The 25,231-nt window shown below is 44.5% G+C and overlaps 1 protein-coding gene across 2 annotated transcripts in view; it reads right to left on the reverse strand.

Annotated features, from left to right (window-relative positions):
• The window catches only part of LOC124718793 (tubulin alpha-3 chain-like), a 251,477-nt gene that overhangs the window by 146,672 nt on the left and 79,574 nt on the right, over window positions 1-25,231 (reverse strand). The gene's annotated exons all lie outside the window — the stretch shown is intronic.

Genomic DNA, 25,231 nt, shown 5'->3' on the forward strand with positions numbered 1-25,231 from the left:
ATCTCCAGACGCGTCTTCCGCCTGGAATCTCACTGACTGGAGTAGAACTGTCTTCAGTGACGAGTCGGGCTTCGAACTGAGCCCCAGTGACCAGCGATGATGTGTCTGGAGACGTCCTCCAGGGCTGTGGTATACCAACCTAGCCATCGCCCGCCATATGGTCAGACAACCAGGATGAACCGTGCGTGGCTCGTGTTCCCACCATCATGTCCTTTACACCCTGTTTTTAACGTGCTTCCTTCTCACTACGTCAATTTAAATTACTACTGTCACTGAGTTGCTGCTTTGCCTGACCGTGAGCGGCGCTAGCAGCGCGTATCGATATATCCCCTCTTGTAGTAACTTTGCTCGACTGCTATTACACTACTGGCCATTAAAACTGCTACACCAAGAAGAAATGCAGATGATGAACCGGTATTCATTGGACAAATATATTATACTAGAACTGACAAGTGATTACATTTACACGCAATTTGAGTGCATAGATCCTGAGAAATCAGTACGCAGAACAACCACAGTATATCAAGAGTAGTGACTGCCGTATTTTGACGAGCCAGTTGCTCGGCCACCATTGACCAACGTTTTCAATTGGTGAGAGATCTGGAGAATGTGCTGGCCAGGGCAGCAGTCGAACATTTTCTGTATCAAGAAAGGCCCGTACAGGACCTGCAACATGCGGTCGTGCATTATCCTGCTGAAATGTAGGGTTTCGCAGGGATCGAATGAAGGGTAGAGCCACGGGTCGTAAAACCTCTAATATATAACGTGCACTGTTCAAAGTGCCGTCAATGCGAACAAGAGGTGACCGAGACGTGTAACCAATGGCACCCCATACCAGTGATACGCCAGTATGGCGATGACGAATACAGACTTCCAATGTGCGTTCATCGCGATGTCGCCAAACACGGATGCGACCATCATGATGCTGTAAACAGAACCTGGAAACATCCGAAAAAAATGACGATTTGCCATTCGTGCAGCCAGGTTCGTCGTTGAGTACACCATCGCAGGCGCTCCTGTCTGTGATGCAACGTCAAGGGTAACCGCATCAATGCTCTCCGAGCTGATAGTCCATGCTGCTGCAAACGTCGTCGAACTGTTCGTGGAGATGGTTGTTGTCTTGCAAACGTCCCCATCTGTCGACTCAGTGATCGAGACGTGACTGCACTATCCGTTACAGCGATGCGGATAAGATGCCTGACATCTAGACTGCTAGTGATACGAGGCAGTTGTGATCCAGCACGGCGTTCCGTATTACCCTCCTGAACCCACCAATTCCATATTTTGCTAACAGTCATTGCATCTCGAACAACGCGACCAGCAATGTCGCGATACGATAAACCGCAATCGCGATAGGCTACAATCCGACCATTATCAAAGTCGCAAACGTGTGGTACGCATTTCTCCTCCTTACACGAGGCGTCACAACAACTTTTCACCAGGCAACGCTGGTCAACTGCTGTTTGTGTATGAGAAATCGGTTGGAAACTTTCCTCATGTCAGTACGTTGTAGGTGTCGCCACCGGCGCCAACCTTGTGTGAATGCTCTCAGAAGCTAATCATTTGCATATCACAGTAGCTTCTTCCTGTCGGTTAAATTTCGCGTCAGTAGCACGTCATCTTCGTGGTGTAGCAATTTTAATGGCCAGTCGTTTACTTCCCGGTTGTTGTCTGTCGTAAGCCAGTTCGGGTCGCGAGTTCGGGTCTGCCAGTCAGTTGGAACGTGTCTGGAGCGCAGTCCGGACCTGCCAGTCGGGGAGTTGCAATGCGGCGCTGATGCAGTCGGGTTGGAGCAGCAGTGAGGTCTGCGTCGACATGGCTCGCCCCACCATTGCCGCCACGCATCACTTGAGCCGAGCCACGGTCTTGGTGGATCGTCGGTCGGTTGTCGTACCGGACGACGCGTTTTGGCTCGCCGATCGTTCATGAGTCGGCTGTGTGTGTGCATCGACTCCCGATTTCTCTTCGTGTGTGCTTAGTTACTGTTCAGGTCTTCCTGGAAGTGTTTGTCAGGTTGTGTGTGCAGTTGGCGTTATTTCCACTGACGACTATTTTAGATGTTGTCGGCATTCTGAGGGTGCGGACCAGGGAGGATATCTCCATGCGGTGAAGTCGGCTGGGTCCACTGGCGGTCCCTGTGCAGTGTCGGAGCGTGTGTGTGGAGCTGTCCTATCGCTAGGAGCTTCGTGGCTCACTGACCCAGGACGTCAAAGTTGAGAGGTGTCTTAAGTACCCAAACCACGTCCGTTCATGTTGTGTCGTTCGTTTTGGTGGTTCGCTGTTTGGGAGCTTTTCCTGTGAACAACACCGAGTGTTTAGAGTAGTGAAATCAGTCGCCATGCTGTGGAATTAACTATATTGGTTCAGTACAATTCAAGTGCACCAGCGAAATTTTCTGCCTTGTGGCCGTTAGTGTTCCGGTTACCTGCCCTCGCCACTAACGTAATTTCAGGCAGCGTCCTTTCCTCATCTGTTGTCGCTGTCCAACAAGGTGTGTAGTTTTGACAGCTTAATACATATTTCGTTGTGGAAAATCACGTCCGTAACAGTTTGGCCTTTGAGTTTTCATGTACAGATTGGTGGCTGGCAAATCGTTTGGTCGGTCGACATGTGACTGTCTCTTGGTTGGGTTACCGACGGATCAAGTATAGTTGGGCGCACCACCTGTCTCACCTAAGTGAACGTTAACGTTTTGAGGGCAGGCCCAACCCCCCACCCCCATCCCCCGCCCCTCTGGAGGCGTCTGAGTGCCGTTGTCTACATTGTCCTTTTCATGGGTATTTAAGGGTCTGTTGGTAATGCATTATAGCCAAAACTTAAAAGAAAAAAACAATTTTTATTGTATTTTATGTAAATCAAGGGCCTAAGCCCGTATGAGTAAGTTTGAATTCTAGCAAGTGGATATTTTGCTGAAAGTTAATGTTGTTGTGCTATCTTTTCATTTAGCGCGCTGTCAGCCACTTAAAACTTAAACCTTTAAGGTATTTTGATTTTTGGGAAATCAACTGTGGGCCTTTAGCCACTTGAAACCTTATTCTTAAAATTTCCCCTTAGGCGAAAACATTGCGGCCTTCTGCCTTAAAAGATTACGGTACTATATTTTAAAATTTTGAAATTTAATTGTGGCCTTCAGCAGTTGGTATTGCACCTTTTTTATGTTTATTCTATCCACTATTGCCTTGAGGCTTTCAGCCTAGCTGTGATATATATATCTCACGACATAAGCGTCAAACGAAAAAACTACAAAGAACGAAACTTGTCTAGCTTGAAGGGGGAAACCAGATGGCGCTATGGTTGGCCAGCTAGACGGCGCTGCCATACGTCAAACGGATATCAGCTGCGTTTTATAAAATACGAACCCCCATTTTTTATTACATTTTCGTGTAGTACGTAAAGAAATATGAATGTTTTAGCTGGACCACTTTTTCCGCTTTGTGGTAGATGGCGCTGTAAGTCACAAACGTATAAGTACGTGGTATCACGTATCATTCCGCCAGTGCGGACGGTATTTGCTTCGTGATACATTACCCGTGTTAAAATGGACCGTTTACTAATTGCGGGAAAGGTCGATGTCGTGCTGATGTATGGCTGTTGTGATCAAAATGCCCAACGGGCGTGTGCTATGTATGCTACTCGGTATGCTGGACGACATCACCCAAGTGTCCGGACCGTTCATCTGATAGTTACGTTGTTTAAGAAAACAGGAGGTGTTCAGGCACATGGGAAACATCAACCACGACCTGCAACAAATGATGATGTCCAAGTAGGTGTTTTAGGTGATGTCGCGGCTAATCCGCACATCAGTAGCAGATAAATTTCGCGAGAATCGGGAATCTCAAAAACCTTGGTGTTGACATTGCTAAATCAACATCGATTGCACCCTTACCATATTTCTATGCACCAGGAATTGCATGGTGACGACTTTGAACGTCGTGTACTGTTCTGCCACTAGGCACAAGAGAAATTACGGGACGATGACAGATTTTTTGCACGCTTTTTATTGAGCGATGAAGCGTCATTCACCAACAGCGGTAACGTAAACCGGCATAATGTGCACTAATGGGCAACGGAAAATCCACTGTGGCTGCGACAAGTGGAACATCAGCGACCTTGGCGGGTTAGTGTATGGTGTGGCATTATGGGAGGAAGGATAATTGGCCCCCATTTTATCGATGGCAGTCTAAATGGTGCAATGCATGCTGATTTCTTACGTAATGTTCTACCGATGGTACTGCAAGATGTTTCACTGCATAACATAATGGCGATGTACTTCCAACATGATGGATGTCCAGCATGCTCGCGTGCGGTTGAAGCGGTATTGAATAGCATATTTCATGACAGGTGGATTGGTCGTCGAAGCACCATACCATGGCCCGCATGTTCACCGCATGTGACGTCCCCGGATTTCGTTCTGCGGGGAAAGTTGAAGGATATTTTGTTGTGTCTAGACAAGACAGCCTAGACACAATGAGAGGAAGCCGAGGCACGCGCTAAGTCACGCAGGTTAGAGATAGGTCTGAAACAGGATACGTAATGAATGCTATAAAGAAAAGTACGTAGCTGCTGGAATACTTAACTTTAATCCATCCTTTGTATACATCGTTCTTGATGAGACTTTAGATACAAGCTATGTAAGGCTAATGGCGCTTTGCTAGGTCGTAGCCATTGACTTAGCTGAAGGCTATTCTAACTATCTGCTCTACAATGAGCGAGGCTTCGTCAGTGTGCATCGCTAGCTGCGTCGTCAGTACAACTGGGGCGAGTGCTAGTACGTCTCTCTAGACCTGCCGTGTGGTGGCGCTCGGTCTGCTATCACTGAAAGTGGCGACACGCGGGTCCGACATGTACTAATGGACCGCGGCCGATTTAAAGCTACCACCTAGCAAGTGTGGTGTCTGGCGGTGACACTACATATTTGCTATCGTGATCCACCGACAACGGCTGATAACATGCGTCAGCACATTGTCAATGCATGTGCGAACATTACGGAAGGCGAACTACTCGGTGTTGAGAGGAATGTCGATACACATATTGCCAAATGCATTGAGGTTGACGGACTTCAATTTTGAGCATTTATTGCATTAATGTGGTATTTACAGGTAATCACGCTGTAACAGCATGCGTTCTCAGAAATGGTAAGTTCACAAAGGTACATGTATCACATTGGAACAACCGAAATAAAATGTTCAGACGTACCGACGTTCTGTATTTTAATTTAAAAAACCTACCTGTTACCAACTGTTCGTCTAAAATTGTGAGCCATACGTTTGTGACTATTACGGCGCCATCTACCACAAAGCGAAAAAAGTGGTCTAACTAAAACATTCATATTTCTTTACGTACTACACGAATATGGAATAAAAAATGGGGGTTCCTATTTAAAAAAAACGCAGTTGATATCCGTTTGACCTATGGCAGCGCCATCTAGCGGGCCGACCATAGCGCCATCTGGTTCCCCTTCAAGCTAGACACGTTTCGTTCTTTGTAGTATTTTCGTTTGACGCTTATTTCGTGAGATAATTGGCCCGGTCACGATCAATGGACCACCCTACCGTTCAAAAAGTACTCTTGTGTGTTAAACATAAGTGATCTCGAGGAAATAACTGAAATATGAAACATATAGTTATGAATAAATGCACTGTAACTAGTATACATTTCGATCTTTCGATGGCATTAAAACCAAAAGCCAATACATGCCAGGAATTAGAAAAATTTCCAGTTATTCAAATCGTGTCAAAGTCAAACCACATTATTAATTGAACAGTGGGGAGACCACACTCCATGCTCACAATTAAAACGTAAGTAATTGTAAATTTTCCATCAGACGTACACTGTTAGTGAGTGACATCTATCTGTATGTTGGCAATACACTCCTGGAAATTGAAATAAGAACACCGTGAATTCATTGTCCCAGGAAGGGGAAACTTTATTGACACATTCCTGGGGTCAGATACATCACATGATCACACTGACAGAACCACAGGCACATAGACACAGGCAACAGAGCATGCACAATGTCGGCACTAGTACAGTGTATATCCACCTTTCGCAGCAATGCAGGCTGCTATTCTCCCATGGAGACGATCGTAGAGATGCTGGATGTAGTCCTGTGGAACGGCTTGCCATGCCATTTCCACATGGCCCCTCAGTTGGACCAGCGTTCGTGCTGGACGTGCAGACCGCGTGAGACGACGCTTCATCCAGTCCCAAACATGCTCAATGGGGGACAGATCCGGAGATCTTGCTGGCCAGGGTAGTTGACTTACACCTTCTAGAGCACGTTGGGTGGCACGGGATACATGTGGACGTGCATTGTCCTGTTGGAACAGCAAGTTCCCTTGCCGGTCTAGGAATGGTAGAACGATGGGTTCGATGACGGTTTGGATGTACCGTGCACTATTCAGTGTCCCCTCGACGATCACCAGTGGTGTACGGCCAGTGTAGGAGATCGCTCCCCACACCATGATGCCGGGTGTTGGCCCTGTGTGCCTCGGTCGTATGCAGTCCTGATTGTGGCGCTCACCTGCACGGCGCCAAACACGCATACGACCATCATTGGCACCAAGGCAGAAGCGACTTTCATCGCTGAAGACGACACGTCTCCATTCGTCCCTCCATTCACGCCTGTCGCGACACCACTGGAGGCGGGCTGCACGATGTTGGGGCGTGAGCGGAAGACGGCCTAACGGTGTGCGGGACCGTAGCCCAGCTTCATGGAGACGGTTGCGAATGGTCCTCGCCGATACCCCAGGAGCAACAGTGTCCCTAATTTGCTGGGAAGTGGCGGTGCGGTCCCCTACGGCACTGCATAGGATCCTACGGTCTTGGCGTGCATCCGTGCGTCGCTGCGGTCCGGTCCCAGGTCGACGGGCACGTGCACCTTCCGCCGACCACTGGCGACAACAGCGATGTACTGTGGAGACCTCACGCCCCACGTGTTGAGCAATTCGGCGGTACGTCCACCCGGCCTCCCGCATGCCCACTATACGCCCTCGCTCAAAGTCCGTCAACTGCACATACGGTTCACGTCCACGCTGTCGCGGCATGCTACCAGTGTTAAAGATTGCGATGGAGCTCCGTATGCCACGGCAAACTGGCTGACACTGACGGCGGTGCACAAATGCTGCGCAGCTAGCGCCATTCGACGGCCAATACCGCGGTTCCTGGTGTGTCCGCTGTGCTGTGCGTGTGATCATTGCTTGTACAGCCCTCTCGCAGTGTCCGGAGCAAGTATGGTGGGTCTGACACACCGGTGTCAATGTGTTCTTTTTTCCATTTCCAGGAGTGTATATTTATTTGAAAGCGTGTACAGATCGTTAGAGTGACTCGTGAACTAGAGTAGAACACAGTTTTTCATTCGTCATACGCCTCAAAGTTCAACATGATATCCAAGGTATATTACATTTGTCACAAAACCATCTAGTGTTTCGTTTTCATTCTTGGAGAGTGTGGTTACTGCTCGACGGTCAAGCCACAGCCAAGCCGCGATGCCAAAACGTAGAAGCCACCGCCCACAACAGGTAGAGCTCCTTTACGTGTCGCCAAACCTTGCCGTCTGAAGTAGTGCTGGAGGGAACTGATACCATGAACCCTCTAGGGATAATAAATCCGTAAGACTTGTGAACAGGACTGTGCAAGGCATCCCAGGTATTCTCAATAATGACCATGTCTGGAGACTCTGGTGGCCAGCGGAGGTTTTTAAACTCGGAAGAGTGTTCCTGGAGCCACTCTGTAGAAATTCTGGACGTGTGGAGAGCCGCATTTTTCTCCAGGAATTGTCCAGGTCCGTCGGAATGCGCAACGGACATGAATGGATGCAGGTGATCAGACAGGATCCTTATGTATCACCTGTCAGTCGTATCTAGAACTATGGGAACCGGCTGCTGTGGTCGAGCGGTTCTAGGCGCTTCAGTCCGGAAACGCGCGACTGCTACGGTCGCAGGTTCGAATCCTGCCTCGGGCATGGATGTGTGTGATGTCCTTAGGTAAGTTAGGTTTAAGTAGTTCGAAGTTCTAGGGGACTGATGACCTCAAATGTTAAGTCCCACAGTGCTCAGAGCCATTTGAACGATTATTTTTTAAGCCTATGAGTCCCATATCACTCCAACTGCACACGCATTACAGAGCCTCCACCAGCTTCAACAGTCCCCTGCTGACATGCAGGGTCCATGGATTCATGAAGTTGTCCCCATACCCGCACACGTTAATTCTCTGGATACAATTTGGAACGAGACTCGTCCGACCAGGAAACATGCTTCCAGTCTTCAACAGTCCAGTGTCGATGTTGACGGGCCCAGGCGAGGCGTAAAGCTTTGCGTCGTGCAGTCATCAATGGTACACGAGTGGGCCTTCGGCTCCGAAAGCCTGTATCGATGATGTTTCGTTGATTGGTTCGTACGCTGACACTTGTTGATAGCCCAGCACTGAAATCTGCAGCAGTTTAGGAAAGTGTTGCACTTCTGTAACGCTCAACGATTCTCTTCAGTCGTCGTTGGTCCAGTTCTCGCATCATCTTTTTCCGGCAGCAGTGATGTCTGAGATTTGATGGTTTACCCGATTCATGATATTCACGGTACACTCCTGAAATGGTCGTACGGGAAAATCATTTCATCGTTACCTCGGAGATGCTGTGTCCCATCGCTCGTGCGCCGACTGTAACACCACGTTCAGATTTATGATAACCTGTAATTGTAGCAGCAGTAACCGATTTAACAACTGCGCCAGACACTTATAGGCGTTGCCGACTGCAGTGTCATAATCTGCCTGTCTACTTATCTCTGTATTTGAATACTCATGCCTATACCAGTTTCTTTCGCGCTTCAGTGTGTTATTCTGTTACGGTCATCTTTCCTTGTACTGCACAGAGAGTGTGAATTGTCGTTTGCGTAAAAGGCATGTACAGTACTGGCCATTAAAATTGCTACAGCACGAAGATGACGTGCTATAGAAACCGACAGCAAGAAGATGCTGTGATATGCAAATGATAAGCTTTTCAGAGAATTCACACGAGGTTGGGGCCGGTGGCGACACTTACAACGTGCTTACATGAGGAAAGTTCCAACCGATTTCTCATACACAAACAGCAGTTGACCGGCGTTGCCTGGTGAAACGTTGTTGTGATGCCTCGTGTATGGAGGAGAAATGCATACCATCACGTTTACGACTTTGATAAAGGTCGGATTGTAGCCTATCGCGATTGCGGTTTATCTTATCGCGACACTGCTGTTTGCTTTGGTCGAGATCCAATGACTGTTAGCAGAATATGGAATCGGTGGGTTCAGGAGGGTAATACGGAACGCCATGCTGGATCCCAACGGCCCCGTATCACTAGCAGCTGACAGGCATCTTATCCGCATGGCTGTAAAGGATCATGCAGCCACGTTTCTATCCCTGAGTCAACAGATGAAGACGTTTGCAAGACGACAACCATCTGCACGAAGAGTTCGACGACGTTTGCAGCAGCGTGGACTATGAGCTCGGAGACCGTGGCTGCGGTTACCCTTGACGCTGTATCACACACAGGAGCGCCTGCAATGGTGTACTCAACGACGAACCTGGGTGCACGAATCGCAAACCGTCATTGTTTCGGATGAATCCAGGTTCTGTTTACAGCATCATGATGGTCGCATCCGTGTTTGGCGACATCGCGGTGAACGCACATTGGAAACGTGTATTCGTCATCGTCATACTGGCGTATCTCCTGGCGTGATGGTATGGGGTGCACTGGTTACACGTTTCGGTCACCTCTTGTTCGCATGGACGGCACTTTGAACAGTGGACGTTACAGTTCAGATATGTTACGACTCGTGGCTCTATACTTCATTCGGTCCCTGCGAAACCCTACATTTCAGCAGGATAATGCGCGACAACATGTTGCAGGTCCTGCACGGGCCTTTCTGGATACAGAAAATGTTCGACTGCTGCCCTGACCAGCACATTCTCCAGATCTCTCACCAATGGAAAACGTCTGGTCAATGGTGGCCGAGCAACTGGCTCGTCACAATACGCCAGTCACTACTCTTGATGAACTGTGGTATCGTGTTGAAGCTGCATGGGCAGCTGTACCTGTACACGCCGTCCAAGCTCTGTTTGACTCAATGCCCAGGCGTATCAAGGCCGTTATTACGGCCAGAGGTGGTTGTTCTGGGTACTGATTTCTCAGGATCTATGCACCCAAATTGGGTGAAAATGTAGTCACATGTCAGTTCTAGTATAATATATTTGTCCAATGAAAACCCGTTTATCACCAGCATTTCTTCTTGGTGTAGCAATTTTAATGGCCAGTAAGGTAACACTTCCCTTTTAGGACTCATGCGGATCACCTCACATTTCTTATTATTTAGTGCGCCGCCGTCCGGCATCAATGTTTTTAAATTTTCTGTACCGCCAACTGACAGCAGAGGAACATTTGTTGCGCTGCCTTGGCCTGGTGATAGTGGACTATAATATCGGGCTTGTAGCTCATGTCTCTTACTTACGACGACAGGAGTACGCATTTGCTCTTCGAGCACTATTTTAATCTTTTATGCTCGCTTTAGGGGCATTTCCATATTGCCGAAGTCATGACCTGTACGCCTGTTTCGAGTGCATACATCTGTTGCTGCGTTCTACGCGACGTGACGTGAAAAGCAATTGGAGTTTTACGTTACACGACGCTCTTGCTAGAGTCCTTTCCAGCCATATATTTTTATACCGGTTGAGAGGGCGTGCCTGACATATTATATTACAGGGAGTGGGGGAGGCGAATTGGTGTTTTATAGTGGAGCCTGAGAATGACTGCTTCGTTGTGAGATCTAAAACGTCGCGTAATAAAGCGAAATCGCAATTGACCACTAAAAATTAAAAAAAAGAAAAAATGTAATTGAAATCTGATGAGGGTGGGAGTCGTGTTGAAACATATATGTGGAAAGAGAATTACGGTTTTTTTACTACAATGTAATTCTGTTGGAGACAGCAAAGGTCCTGGAATAGCAGCCGAAGCGGATGAACAGCTTGCACGATATGCAGACAGATGGCACACACGGCTTCGCTCCTTTAAGGGGATCACACCCTGCGCTATCTAAACCACGTTAATTTAGGCAAGTATTTGATCCATTTCTGAAAAAAACTATTTGATGTAGGACCTTAATATTTTTACTGTGCGTTACATGATGCTAACAGAGTCAACTGTACTAAAATTTACTTTATTCATTTTATAGTTTTTAAGAAATACTTTTTTAAATTTATAAACAAAAAGTATCAAATTTTTTCTGCAGAAAATATTTTTTGTGAACTTCTTAATGAGAGAATATTAATGAATGTAATACCAGAGGTGGCTTTTTATGTTATGCAGGGTCTCAGAAAATTTTATTCATGTATCTATGATAGTTTTTGATATAATGGGGCATATGTACTGAAAATTTTAGTATGCGGGAAACTGACTTTAAAGAAAAAACTTTTGAAATTTGTTACTTACCGTTAATTAAAACTGACCTGCTGCATATGATGGCCCTTCTTCGGCCTCTAGCAGGTCTTCCAGCTTCTTTTTCACCTTCCTAGATGTTTGTTTTGCTTTCTCGGCCATGTTAGATGCAGACCTATCTGCATCGGCTATCCTCATTTTATCGCAATGTTGCAACCCAGCGATCATATTTTCACCAGGATTAATTCCCAGCTTTTTCAATTCCCAACACTTTCCAATATTACCACAATTGAATGTAATAACAGCATCATGAACTCCTAGTTTCATTGTATGCATGCCTACAAATACAGTTTTATTTATTTATTTATTGTTCCGTGGGACCACATTAAGGAGAAGTCTCCATGGCCATGGAACGAGTCAATACATGAAATTATAACACGATAGTGGAAACAGATAAAATGAAATATAAGAAACATATTCAGGCGACAAGTCATAAGTTTAAATAAAGAAAATCAACAATGTAACACCGGAATTTGCTTAATTTTTTAGCTCTACCAGGAGCTCCTCGACACAATAGAAGGAGTGGGCCATGAGGAAACTCTTCAGTTTAGACTGAAAAGTGTTTGGGCTGCTGCTAAGATTTTTGAGTTCTTGCGGTAGCTTATTGAAAATGGATGCAGCAGAATACTGCACTCCTTTCTGCACAAGAGTCAAGGAAGTGCATTCCACATGCAGATTCGATTTCTGCTTAGTATTAACTGAGTGAAAGCTGCTAACTCTTGGGTTGTTGTTGTTGTGGTCTTCAGTCCTGAGACTGGTTTGATGCAGCTCTCCATGCTACTCTATCCTGTGCAAGCTTTTTCATCTCCCAGTACCTACTGCAACCTACATCCTTCTGAATCTGCTTAGTGTATTCATCTCTTGGTCTCCCTCTACGATTTTTACCCACCACGCTGCCCTCCAATACTAAATTGGTGATCCCTTGATGCCTCAGAACATGTCCTACCAACCGATCCCTTCTTCTGGTCAAGTTGTGCCACAAACTTCTCTTCTCCCCAATCCTATTCAATACTTCCTCATTAGTTATGTGATCTACCCATCTAATCTTCAGCATTCTTCTGTAGCACCACATTTCGAAAGCTTCTATTCTCTTCTTGTCCAAACTATTTATCGTCCATGTTTCACTTCCATACATGGCTACACTCCATACGAATACTTTCAGAAATGACTTCCTGACACTTAAATCTATACTGGATGTTAACAAATTTCTCTTCTTCAGAAACGCTGTCCTTGCCATTGCCAGCCTACATTTTATATCCTCTCTACTTCGACCATCATCAGTTATTTTGCTCCCCAAATAGCAAAACTCCTTTACTACTTTAAGTGCCTCATTTCCTAATCTAATTCCCTCAGCATCACCCGACTTAATTAGCCTACATTCCATTATCCTTGTTTTGCTTTTGTTGATGTTCATCTTATATCCTCCTTTCAGGACACTGTCCATTCCATTCAACTGCTCTTCCAAGTCCTTTGCTGTCTCTGACAGAATTACAATGTCATCGGCGAACCTCAAAGTTTTTATTTCTTCTCCATGAATTTTAATACCTACTCCAAATTTTTCTTTTGTTTCCTTTACTGCTTGCTCAATATACAGATTGAACAACATCGGGGAGAGGCTACAACCCTGTCTTACTCCCTTCCCAACCCCTGCTTCCCTTTCATGTCCCTCGACTCTTATAACTGCCATCTGGTTTCTGTAGAAATTGTAAATAGCCTTTCGCTCCATGTATTTTACCCCTGCCACCTTTAGAATTTGAAAGAGAGTATTCCAGTCAACATTGTCAAAAGCTTTCTCTAAGTCTACAAATGCTAGAAACGTAGGTTTGCCTTTCCTTAATCTTTCTTCTAAGATAAGTCGTAAGGTCAGTATTGCCTCACGTGTTCCAGTGTTTCTACGGAATCCAAACTGATCTTCCCCGAGGTTGGCTTCTACTAGTTTTTCCATTCGTCTGTAAAGAATTCGTGTTAGTATTTTGCAGCTGTGACTTATTAAGCTGATAGTTCGGTAATTTTCACATCTGTCAACACCTGCTTTCTTTGGGATTGGAATTATTATATTCTTCTTGAAGTCTGAGGGTATTTCGCCTGTTTCATACATCTTGCTCACCAGATGGTAGAGTTTTGTCAGGACTGGCTCTGCCACGGCCGTCAGTAGTTCCAATGGAATATTGTCTACTCCGGGGGCCTTGTTTCGACTCAGGTCTTTCAGTGCTCTGTCAAACTCTTCACGCAGTATCATATCTCCCATTTCATCTTCATCTACATCCTCTTCCATTTCCATAATATTGTCCTCAAGTACATCGCCCTTGTATAGACCCTCTATATACTCCTTCCACCTTTCTGCTTTCCCTTCTTTGCTTAGAACTGGGTTTCCATCTGAGGTCTTGATATTCATACAAGTCGTTCTCTTATCTCCAAAGGTCTCTTTAATTTTCCTGTAGGCGGTATCTATCTTACCCCTAGTGAGATAGGCCTCTACACCCTTACATTTGTCCTCTAGCCATCCCTGCTTAGCCATTTTGCACTTCCTGTCGATCTCATTTTTGAGACGTTTGTATTCCTTTTTGCCTGTTTCACTTACTGCATTTTTATATTTTCTCCTTTCATCAATTAAATTCAATATTTCTTCTGTTATCCAAGGATTTCTACTAGCCCTCGTCTTTTTACCTACTTGATCCTCTGCTGCCTTCACTACTTCATCCCTCAAAGCTACCCATTCTTCTTCTACTGTATTTATTTCCCCCATTCCTGTCAATTGCTCCCGTATGCTCTCCCTGAATCTCTGTACAACCTCTGGTTCTTTTAGTTTATCCAGGTCCCATCTCCTTAAATTCCCACCTTTTTGCAGTTTCTTCAGTTTTAATCTACAGGTCATAACCAATAGATTGTGGTCAGAGTCCACATCTGCCCCTGGAAATGTCTTACAATTTAAAACCTGGTTCCTAAATCTCTGTCTTACCATTATATAATCTATCTGATACCTTTTAGTATCGCCAGGGTTCTTCCATGTATACAACCTTCTTTCATGATTCTTAAACCAAGTGTTAGTTATGATTATGTTGTGCTCTGTGCAAAATTCGACCAGGCGGCTTCCTCTTTCATTTCTGTCCCCCAATCCATATTCACCTACTATGTTTCCTTCTCTCCCTTTTCCTACACTCGAATTCCAGTCACCCATGACTATTAAATTTTCGTCTCCCTTCACAATCTGAATAATTTCTTTTATTTCATCATACATTTCTTCAATTTCTTCGTCATCTGCAGAGCTCTTGGGAATAGGCTAATATTGCTAACAACAAACGACATTAAAGAACATATATACTGTGAGGGCAATGTCAGAATTCCCAGACTATTGAATAGGGGTCGACAAGAGGTTCTCGAACTTACACCACATATAGCTCGAACAGCCCGTTTTTGAGCCAAAAATACCCTTTTTGAATCAGAAGAATTACCCCAAAAAATAATACCATACGACATAAGCCTATGAAAATATGCGAAGCAGACTAGTTTTCGTGTTGAACTGTCACTTATTTCAGATACTGATCTAATGGTAAATAAAGTAGCATTTAGTTTCTGAACAAGATCATGGACATGGGCTTTCCACAACAGCTTACTATCTATCCGAACGCCTAGGAACTTGAACTGTTCCGTCTCGCTTGTAATATGCCCATTCTGTCTGATCAAAATATCGGTTCTTGTTGAATTGTGAGTTAGAAACTGTAAAAACTGAGTCTTACTGTGATTTAGCATCAAATTATTTTCCACAAGCCACGAACTTATTTCATGAACTACATTATTTGATTCTGTTTCAATATTACACACAAGATCGTTCACTATCAAGCTGGTGTCATCAGCAAACAGAAATATTTTTGAATCACCTGTAATACTAGAAGGCATATCATTTACATAAATAAGAAACAGCAGTGGCCCCAGCACCGAAGGCGGTTCCAAATTATGCTGTTGAAACATTCATTTGGGTTCTGTCTCTGTCCATGCAGACATTTCCTTAGAAGGTCAGGGTGAGCCAAGTCTCTGAACATAGGTTTAACTGCTGTAATAACAGCAGCACGAAGAGAATTCTGGTGAGAATAAGAGCCGGCCGCGGTGGTCTAGCGGTTCTAGGCGCTCAGTCCGGAACCGCGCGACTGCTACGGTCGCAGGTTCGAATTCTGCCTCGGGCATGGATGTGTGTGATGTCCTTAGGTTAGTTAGGTTTAAGTAGTTATAAGTTCTAGGGGACTGATGACCACAGACGTTAAGTCCCATAGTGCTCAGAGCCATTTGAACCATTTTGAGAATAAGATTCTCCAGTTGCCTGAGGCCTATTGTACCACGAATTTTCTCCTGATGGACACAATCCATGACATGGCTTATCATCAGTAGAGGACTTATGGAAGAATATGGACCAAACAACTTTCTTCATTGCCTCCAGCTTTTATTCATTTCTCCTAATTGCCTGCCCATAGTATACCTGCATGTTTTCAATAACAACTACTCGCAATCACACTTGAACAAAACTAACAGCGTGTTTGAAAGCGTGTTGTTTACAAACAGCAGAAACAAAAGAATACCGACCTTTGCATTCGAACGATAGCCAACACACTCGGGAGGAAAAAAATCCCTAACGTGCAATGTAGGGGATATAAAAATCTAAAATATATGCAGCAAAGTGGGTGACAGAAAATTGGGCGTGGCCCATAAACACACGTGGTAGGAAAATGCTCTTTAAATACTCGGAAAAACAAATTTCAGCAAAATCCTTTGCCGAGTACTTAAATAAAACATTAATCTATCGAAATACGATGAAAACCGAAAATCGAGTTTTTCGACCTGAAACACGGTGTGGTCCCTCTAATGGGGGACGTTTATGAAACTGACCAAAATTTTCAGTTTATTTTTTATTTACTGGTAGAATTCATGGACAATAAATTTCCAGAGTTTCAGTATCAAATCGGATCTGAAGCGCCTGAAAAATAATAAAAAGTGTGACGCTACCTTCCTGACACGCCCACATTTTAAAGCAGCACAGTACTAGCTCGGTGAGCAACGATTCCATGGATTACTTTCAAGCGAACTGGCACGCTATACCGCTAGAAGGCTGCACTGGACACATCCAGAAGAGGACGGGCTGCAGGTTGAGGGAACTTTCAGTGATCTGAAGGGCAAAATGGAAGGGGAACCGGTGGACATAACAGACCCACAAACAAGATGATAGAAACTCTACAAGAGTATTATGGCAAGGCTAAGAGACAGAACCCATCCAGCGTGACATGAAAAATGCAGTATGGGCTCGTCATCTGTGCAATATTAGCCGGCATTAATATCTACAGGCTGGCATTAATATCTACAGGCTCAAAGCGACAACAAGCCACACGTTCACAAGGAGAGGCTTCCAAATTGTATCCTGGATGTTGTCAAGCCCGCGTACAAGTTTTTGGGCGATCATGAACTTCTCAAAAATGTGTGTTGATGGCAAAATCCAGAATTCTAATGAGTCTCTAAATTCAGTCATGTGGAAACGATGCCCTAAAACCACATTTTCGTGTGTTAGAGTTGATGCAGTTCGTGTATTTAACAAACGTACGGATGATGAAGGTATTAGAATGGGCTTTAAAATAGGAAATTTCACTCGCGACATATTGGGAAAATTCGATTTAAAGTGCATTTCTACGAACTCTGTTAGAGACCTGCTAAAGGAAAGAAAGAAGAAAACGAGAAACGAGAAGAGAAACCTTGAAGGGGAAGAGGATCCTGAGTACAAATCCGGGACCTTCTGAAGAGGTGACATACAAAAAAAAAAGTTAAGATGACCTTTAAAATGCGTTTCGTGACAATTATGTTTTTTTAAAGTTTATGTACCTCATTCTCTGAATCTATGAAGGCTAGGGTTATGACATTTCTATAAATCCAATAAATGTTCTCTCAAGAGTAAATTTTGAAATCATGAATGTAAGCTGAGATATGGGGCAAAGTGCTTGGAATTTTGCATGAATTTTGCATTGTACTTACAGCGTTATGATAAAAAATTATTAACATTCTCATAATCGATATATTCAAAAAGTCTCATGAGAAAAGTTTACTATATGCAAAGAGATTAAAGAGAAAATATTTTGCAGAAATCTCACCAACAGTTTCTGAGGGTAAACTAGATACATCGGTTTTTAAAAATAAAATTTTTAAATTCCATAAAAACGTTAAATACTCGTACATACACCTAAGTAACCTAACAATAAATGTGTTAATTTCATGCAAGGTATGGTACAAAATTTCATTGACGAACATTCAAAATTGTAGATCTGGTGCATCTTTTAAATACACTGAACACCAAAGAAACTGGTATAGCCTTGTGTGTGCAAATACAGACATACGTAAACAGGCAGGATATGGCGCTGCGGTCGGCAACGCCTATATAAGACAACAAGGATCTGGCACAGTTGTTATATTATTGCTGCTACAGTGGCAGCTAATCAAGATTTAAGTGAAACTTCCTGGTAGATTAAACCTGTGTGCCCGACCGGTCCGGCACACAGTTTTAATCTACCAGGAAGTTTCATATCAGCGCACACTCCGCTGCAGAGTGAAAATTTCATTCCAAGAGTTAAGTGAGTTTGAACGTGCTGGACTTGTGGGCTGCCGCATTGTCCTGCTGGAATTGTCAAAGTCCTTCGGAATGCACAATGGACATGAACTGATGCAACTGATAGGATGCTTACGTACGTGTGACCTGTCAGTCGTATCTAGACCGCGCACGAGCGACAGGACACAGCATCTCCGAGGTAGCGATGAATTGGGAATTATCCCTTACGACCATTTCATGAGTGTACTGTGAGTATCAGGAATCCGGTGAAACACCAAATCTACGACACTGCTGCAGGTGGAAAGAGATCCTGCAAGAATGGGACCAATGACGACTGAAGAGAATCGTTCAACGTGACGGAAGTGCAACCCTTCTGCAAATTGCTGCACGTTTCAATGTTGGGCCACCAACAAATGTCATCGTGCGAACCACTCAACAAAACATCATCGATATGGGCTTTCGGAGCCGAAGGTCCACACGGGTACCCTTGATGACTGCACGCCCTGCCTGGGCCCGTCAACACCGGCATTGGACTGTTGATGACTGGAAACATGTTGCCTAGTCGAACGAGTCTCGTTTCAAATTGTACCGAGCGTATGGACGTGTACAGGTATGGAGACGACCTGGAATCCATGGACTCTGCTATGACAGGAGGGGACCATTCGAGCTGGTGGAGGGTCTGCAATGGTGTTGGGCGTGTGCAGTTGAAGTGATATGGGTCCCACGCGTCTAGAGATGACTGACAGATGACACATACGTAAGAATCCTGTCCGATCACCTGCATCCATTCACGTCCATTGTGCATTCCGACGGACTTGGGCAGTTCCAGCAGGACAATGCGACAGCCCACACGCCCAGAATTGCTACAGAGTGGCTCTAGGAACACCATCCTCAGTTTCAACACTTCCGCTGGCCACCAGACTCCCCAGACACGTATATTATTGAACATATCTAAGATGTCTTGCAACGTGCTGTTCAGCAGAGATCTCCATCACCTTGTACTCTTATGGATATATGGACAACCTGCAGGATTCATGGTGTCAGTTCGCTGCAGCACTACTTCAGACATTCGTTGAGTCCATGTCCCGTCGTGTTGCGGCACTTCTGCATGCCAGCGTTGCCCTACACGATGTTAGGCTGGTGTACCAGTTTCTTTGAATCTTCAGCGTAGTTAATTTTTTTTATGAATGTCACACCTTAAGCTGTCGGCACACGGTCCGTGCTTTCGAACCTCAACGTTGAGCATACCGAGTTCAACATGCTGATGAACGCTCGGAATGCATACGGTACGTGTGCCTCAACGTGGTATACGCGATCACAGCGCGCCCCAGCAGTTATCGGCAGTATCCACCTCGAAAATCTCACGGTTTTATGAAATGGACGGGTGTAAAATTTCTACGTAACATCTAATAAAACGCACGTTTGCTCCCTGGTCCACATGCTACACATGTTGTTCTCTCTGTAGTATACATATATAAAAGTTTCAATATCCATGAACACGTTATATAGCAAAAACAAAAGGAGCATGTCAAGTCAATAAGGACACTGGCTTATAGAAGTTCCATTACACATAGTGAGAAATTTTTTTACGTAAGATAAAAATTACTTCATCATTCTCACTTTTCCCTACGTTCACTCTTACTTTATCAAGTTTCGTGGTCAGAAGCCGAATCTTTAAAAACACATGAAATACCCACTTGAAGCAAGACAATGCAAAATATTTTTCTGCAGGTAGCGCTCGCTGTGTTGTAGAATAAAAGCCAATTGAACAAACTCACTCCCCAGAATGAGCGCCCTTATATTTACATAAACTAAGCTAAACTATACTCCGGCCGACCAGGTCTTGAAGGCCCAAAGGTACCGACCATTCGCCGTGTCATCCTCAGCCCACAGCCATCACAGAATTTCGATGAAGAGGAACCGCATGTGAGCCCGAACATCTTTGGGATGTTAGCTCGCAACTTGAAGCCGATCCTCGAAACTTCGTCCCAACACACTATTCTGTCGATGACTCTCCATCTAAGGTAACATTCTACGTCCTGCCTACCAAAAAATCCTCAATGGAATCACAAGTTTTGCTTGCTACCCCATGTGATCGTACTTTCATACTGCATCTGCCTGGTTACCATGATCCAAAGCATTTAGTATGTCGTGTGGGAAAAGTGTGTTGGGTTTCACATGATGTTTTCGGTATCCATGCTAGTTGTCACGGAGGAAGTCATTCTGTTCGAGATACTTCATTATGTTTAAGCTCAGAATATGTTCTAAGATTCTATAACAAACCGATTTTAGACGGTAGCTTTGTGGATCACTTCTACTACTTGTAAACGGGTGACACCTGTGTTTTTCTTTCAACTCCTGGGCGTGATTTTTTTGTTCAGGGGATCTGCGGTAGATTATAATGAGAACAGGCGCTAAGCCGTAAATTCAGTATAGAACCTGATAGAATCTATCGGGGCGGGAGTTTTGTTCAACTTCGACGATTCCAGCTGATTCTCAACGCCACTGATACTAACATTTATTTCACTCATCGTTTCAGTGGCAATTCCCATGGGTTTATCTGTGTAAAGGAACATTTGAGAATGGAGTTAAGCATTTCAGCTTTTGGTTTGCTTCCCAGAATTTCAGTTCCTGTCTTATTCGCGAGTGCCATAACAGCCTTTGCATAAAACATTCCATTAGAACTACTGACCTCCTTGGGAGAGCCAGTCGTGACAAAACTCTACCATCTGGTGAGCAAGATGTATGAGACAGGTGAAATACCATCAGACTTCAAGAAGAATATAATTTCCAATCCCAAAGAAAGCCGGTGTTGACAGATGTGAAAATTACCGAACTATCAGTTTAATAAGTCACAGCTGCAAAATACTAACGCGAATTCTTTACAGAGGAATGGAAAAACTGATAGAAGCCGACCTCGGGGAAGATCAGTTTAGATTCCGTAGAAATGTTGGAACACGTGAGGTAATACTGACCCTACGACTTATCTTAGAAGAAACATTAAGGAAAGGCAAACCTACGTTTCTAGTATTTGTAGGCTTAGAGAAAGCTTTTGACAATGTTGACTGGAATACTCTCGTTCAAATTCTAAAGGTGGCAGGGGTAAAATACAGGGAGCGAAAGGCTATTTACAATTTGTACAGAAACCAGATGGCAGTTATAAGAGTCGAGGGGGATGAAAGGGAAGCAGTGGTTGGGAAGGGAGTGAGACAGGGTTGTAGCCTCTCCCCGATGTTATTCAATCTGTATATTGAGCAAGCAGTAAAGGAAACAAAAGAAATATTCGGAATAGGTATTAAAATCTATGGAGAAGAAATAAAAACTTTGAGGTTCGCCTATGACATTGTAATTCTGTCAGAGACAGCAAAGGACTTGGAAGAGCAGTTGAAGGGAATGGAGAGTGTCTTGAAAGGGGGATATAAGATGAACATCAACATAAGCAAAACGAGGATAATGGAATGTAGTCGAATTAAGTCGGGCGATGCTGAGGGAATTAGATTAGGAAATGAGACACTTAAAGTAGTAAAGGAGTTTTGCTATTTGGGTAGCAAAATAACTGATGATGGTCGAATCAGAGAGGATATAAAATGTAGACTGGCAATGGCAAGGAAAGCGTTTCTGGAAAATAGAAATTTGTTAACATCGAGTATAGATGTAAGTGTCAGGAAGTCGTTTCTGAAAGTGTTTGTATGGAGTGTAGCCATGTATGGAAGTGAAACATGTACGAAAAATAGTTTGGACAAGAAGAGAGTAGAAGCTTTCGAAAATGTGCTACAGAAGAATGCTGAAGATTAGATGGGTAGATCACATAGCTAATGAGGAGGTATTGAATAGGATTGTGGAAAAGAGGAGTTTGTGGCACAACTTGACTAGAAGAAGGGATCGGTTGGTAGGACATGTTCTGAGGCATCAAGGCATCACCAATTTAGTATTGGAGGGCAGCATGGAGGGTAAAAATCATAGAGGGAGACCAAGAGATGAATACACTAAGCAGATTCAGAAGGATGTAGGTTGCAGTAGGTACTGGGAGATGAAGCAGCTTGCACGGGATAGAGTAGCACGGAGAGCTGCATCAAACCAGTCTCTGGACTGAAGACCACAACAACACAACAACATACGAACAGAATATTTTCGGGTTTTGTGAAGGCTCATCTGACACAAAGTTAAATTATAAAGTAAAATTTGACAAGACCTACAAACTAGACGGGATGAAGGCGAGGGGAGAAGAAACAATGTAACGAGCGCAGAATATAAACTAAGAGTAAACCTAAGAAATAGGGAAGTAGTAGGAGCACGAGGAATGAGACTAGTAAGTTTCCTTTAATTTACGTGTATGGTCACAAACGTTTTGTTAACAGATTACCGGTTCGATCTATAATGATTAGGCCTATCATCAGATCTGTTTTATAAAAACAAAGTCCTAACGTACTGCAGCCATAGTGGCATCGATGCTGGTGTTGATTTGTTATTTAACATTTGACGATGCCGCTATGGCTGCAGTACATTAGGACTTTGTTTTTATAAAACAGATCTGATGATGGTCATTACAGACCGAAACCGGTAATCTGTTAACAAGAAGTTTGTGACTATAGACGTAAATTAAAGGAAACTTATTGTATATACGGGTCACTGTTTCACGCATAACAATGTCGCAGCTTGTGAATGAGACTAGTGGTAAACTCAATACTAAAATTTGGTACTAAGTAGATGACGAAGTGAAGGAATTCTATCTTTAATATCTGCAGCCATTCTTCACGATAAAAGTAACTGCACGAATTCTGCTACCTGGGAAGCAAAATTGTACATGACAGACAAAGCAAAGAAGATGTACGAATAAGATTAGAAGAGACAAGGGGGTATTCTCCGTTAAAAGGAGTGTGCTAGCTTCAAATATAGGCCTTTATTTGAGGAAGGAAGTATTAGATATATATCTGGAGTACAGCATTGCATGGAAATGAATCACAGGACTGTGGGAAAACCGGAAAAGAGGGTTTGGAATGTGTAGCACTCAGAAGGCGAAGAGGAAACAAAATGAAATTTCACAGATTGAGAGGATATGTGAGATTCTTTCAGTAACTACCAAATCGAGTGAAACTTACAAAGAATTTAGCAGTATGTACCCACTGATCAGTATGATATCGCATACACTCTTGTCTATACGAGGTGTGGCTAGAAAAAAACCAGACTAGTACTGGTGAAACAATAAACCGAATGCAATAAGGCTGAAAGTCGCGTGGCCTGTCACGTGACTCTCGCTCAGCCTACTGCTCGAGTTTCATCTGCCTCCTGCACTCAGTCTGCCCGTGGCGTCTGCTTTAAGTAGTTGACGTTTTGTCTGTGCGTCGGAAAATGTTGAGTGTACAGAAAGAACAGCGTGTTAACATCAAATTTTGTTTCAAACTAGGAAAATCTGCAAGTGAAACGTTTGTAATGTTACAAAAAGTGTACGGCGATGATTTTTTATCGCGAACACAAGTGTTTGAGTGGTTTAAACGATTTAAAGACGGCCGCGAAGACACCAGTGATGACACTCGCACTGGCAGACCATTGTCAGCAAAACCTGATGCAAACATTGAAAAAATCGGTAAACTTGTTCGACAAGATCGCCGTTTAACAATCAGAGCAGTGTCTGAGTTAACAGGAGTTGACAAGGAACAATCGGTAAACTTGTTCGACAAGATCGCCGTTTAACAATCAGAGCAGTGTCTGAGTTAACAGGAGTTGACAAGGAACAAGTTTACCGATTTTTTCAATGTTTGCATCAGTTTTTGCTGACAATGGTCTGCCAGTGCGAGTGTCATCACTGGTGTCTTCGCGGCCATCTTTAAATCGTTTAAACCACTCAAACACTTGTGTTCGCGATAAACAATCATCGCCGTACACTTGTTGTAACATTACAAACGTTTCACTTGCAGATTTTCCTAGTTTGAAACAAAATTTGATGTTAAAACGCTGTTCTTTCTGTACACTCAACATTTTCCGACGCACAGACAAAACGTCAACTACTTAAAACAGACGCCACGGGCAGACTGAGTGCAGGAGGCAGATGAAACTCGAGCAGTAGGCGGAGCGAGAGTCACGTGACAGGCCACGCGACTTTCAGCCTTATTGCATTCGTTTTATTGTTTCACCAGTACTAGTCCGGTTTTTTTCTAGCCACACCTCGTATGTATGCACTAATTCGGTAGGGAAGGGTGTCACACAGTAGTGGTAAGTGGCCCTTGATATCCTGAACACTGGCATTGGGATGCAATTGACTTTCCATCTGATCATCACTCGTTCTATCGGCCACAGATCTCGGGGTCTTGCTGGTCACTACAGAACCTCAGCGCCACGCAGACAGTTCATAACGAGTCATGCCATAAGTGAACCAGCATTGCCTTCAACCAGACAATCGTCGGAGACGTGTTTGGAGGCAACCCAGTCAGGCTGAGCGCCTAAGACACACTGTTCAGAGAGAGCAGTAAGGTGGAGGTTCCCTGCTGTTTTGGGGCCGACGTACGCCGTTGGTGGTCACGGAATGAGCCGTAATGGTTGTACGATACTTGAATGCCATCCTCCGGCCGATAGTGCAACCACATCGGCAGCATATTGCCGAGGCATCCGTCTTCATGGGCGACAATTCGCGCCCCCGTTGTGCACGTCTTGTGAAGGACTTCCTTCAGGATAACGACATCTCTTGACTAGAGTGGCCAGCACGTTCTCCAGACATGAACCCTATCGAACATGCCTGGGATAGATTTAAAAGGGCTGTTTATGGACGACGTGACCCACCAACCACTCTGAGGGATCTACGCCGAATCACCATTGAGGAGCGGGACAATCTGGACCAATAGTGCCTTGATGAACTTGTGGACAGTATGTCACGACCAATACAGGCATGCATCACTGCAGAAGGACGCGCTGCTGGGTATTAGAGGTACCGGTGTGCTCAGCAACCTGGACCTCCAACTCTGAAGGCCTCGCTGTATGGTGGTAGAACATGCAATGTGTGAAACTTCCTGACAGATTAAAACTGTGTGCCGGACCGAGACTCGAACTCGGGACCTTTGCCTCTCACAGGCAAGTGCTCTGCCAACTGAGCTACCCAAGCACGACTCACGATGCGTCCTCTCAGCTTTACTTCTGCCAGTACCTCGTCTCCTACCTTCCAAACTTTGCACAAGCTCTCCTGCGGACCTTACGGAACTAGC

The sequence above is a fragment of the Schistocerca piceifrons genome, chromosome 10, assembly GCF_021461385.2.
Source record: "Schistocerca piceifrons isolate TAMUIC-IGC-003096 chromosome 10, iqSchPice1.1, whole genome shotgun sequence".
NCBI lineage: Eukaryota > Metazoa > Arthropoda > Insecta > Orthoptera > Acrididae > Schistocerca > Schistocerca piceifrons.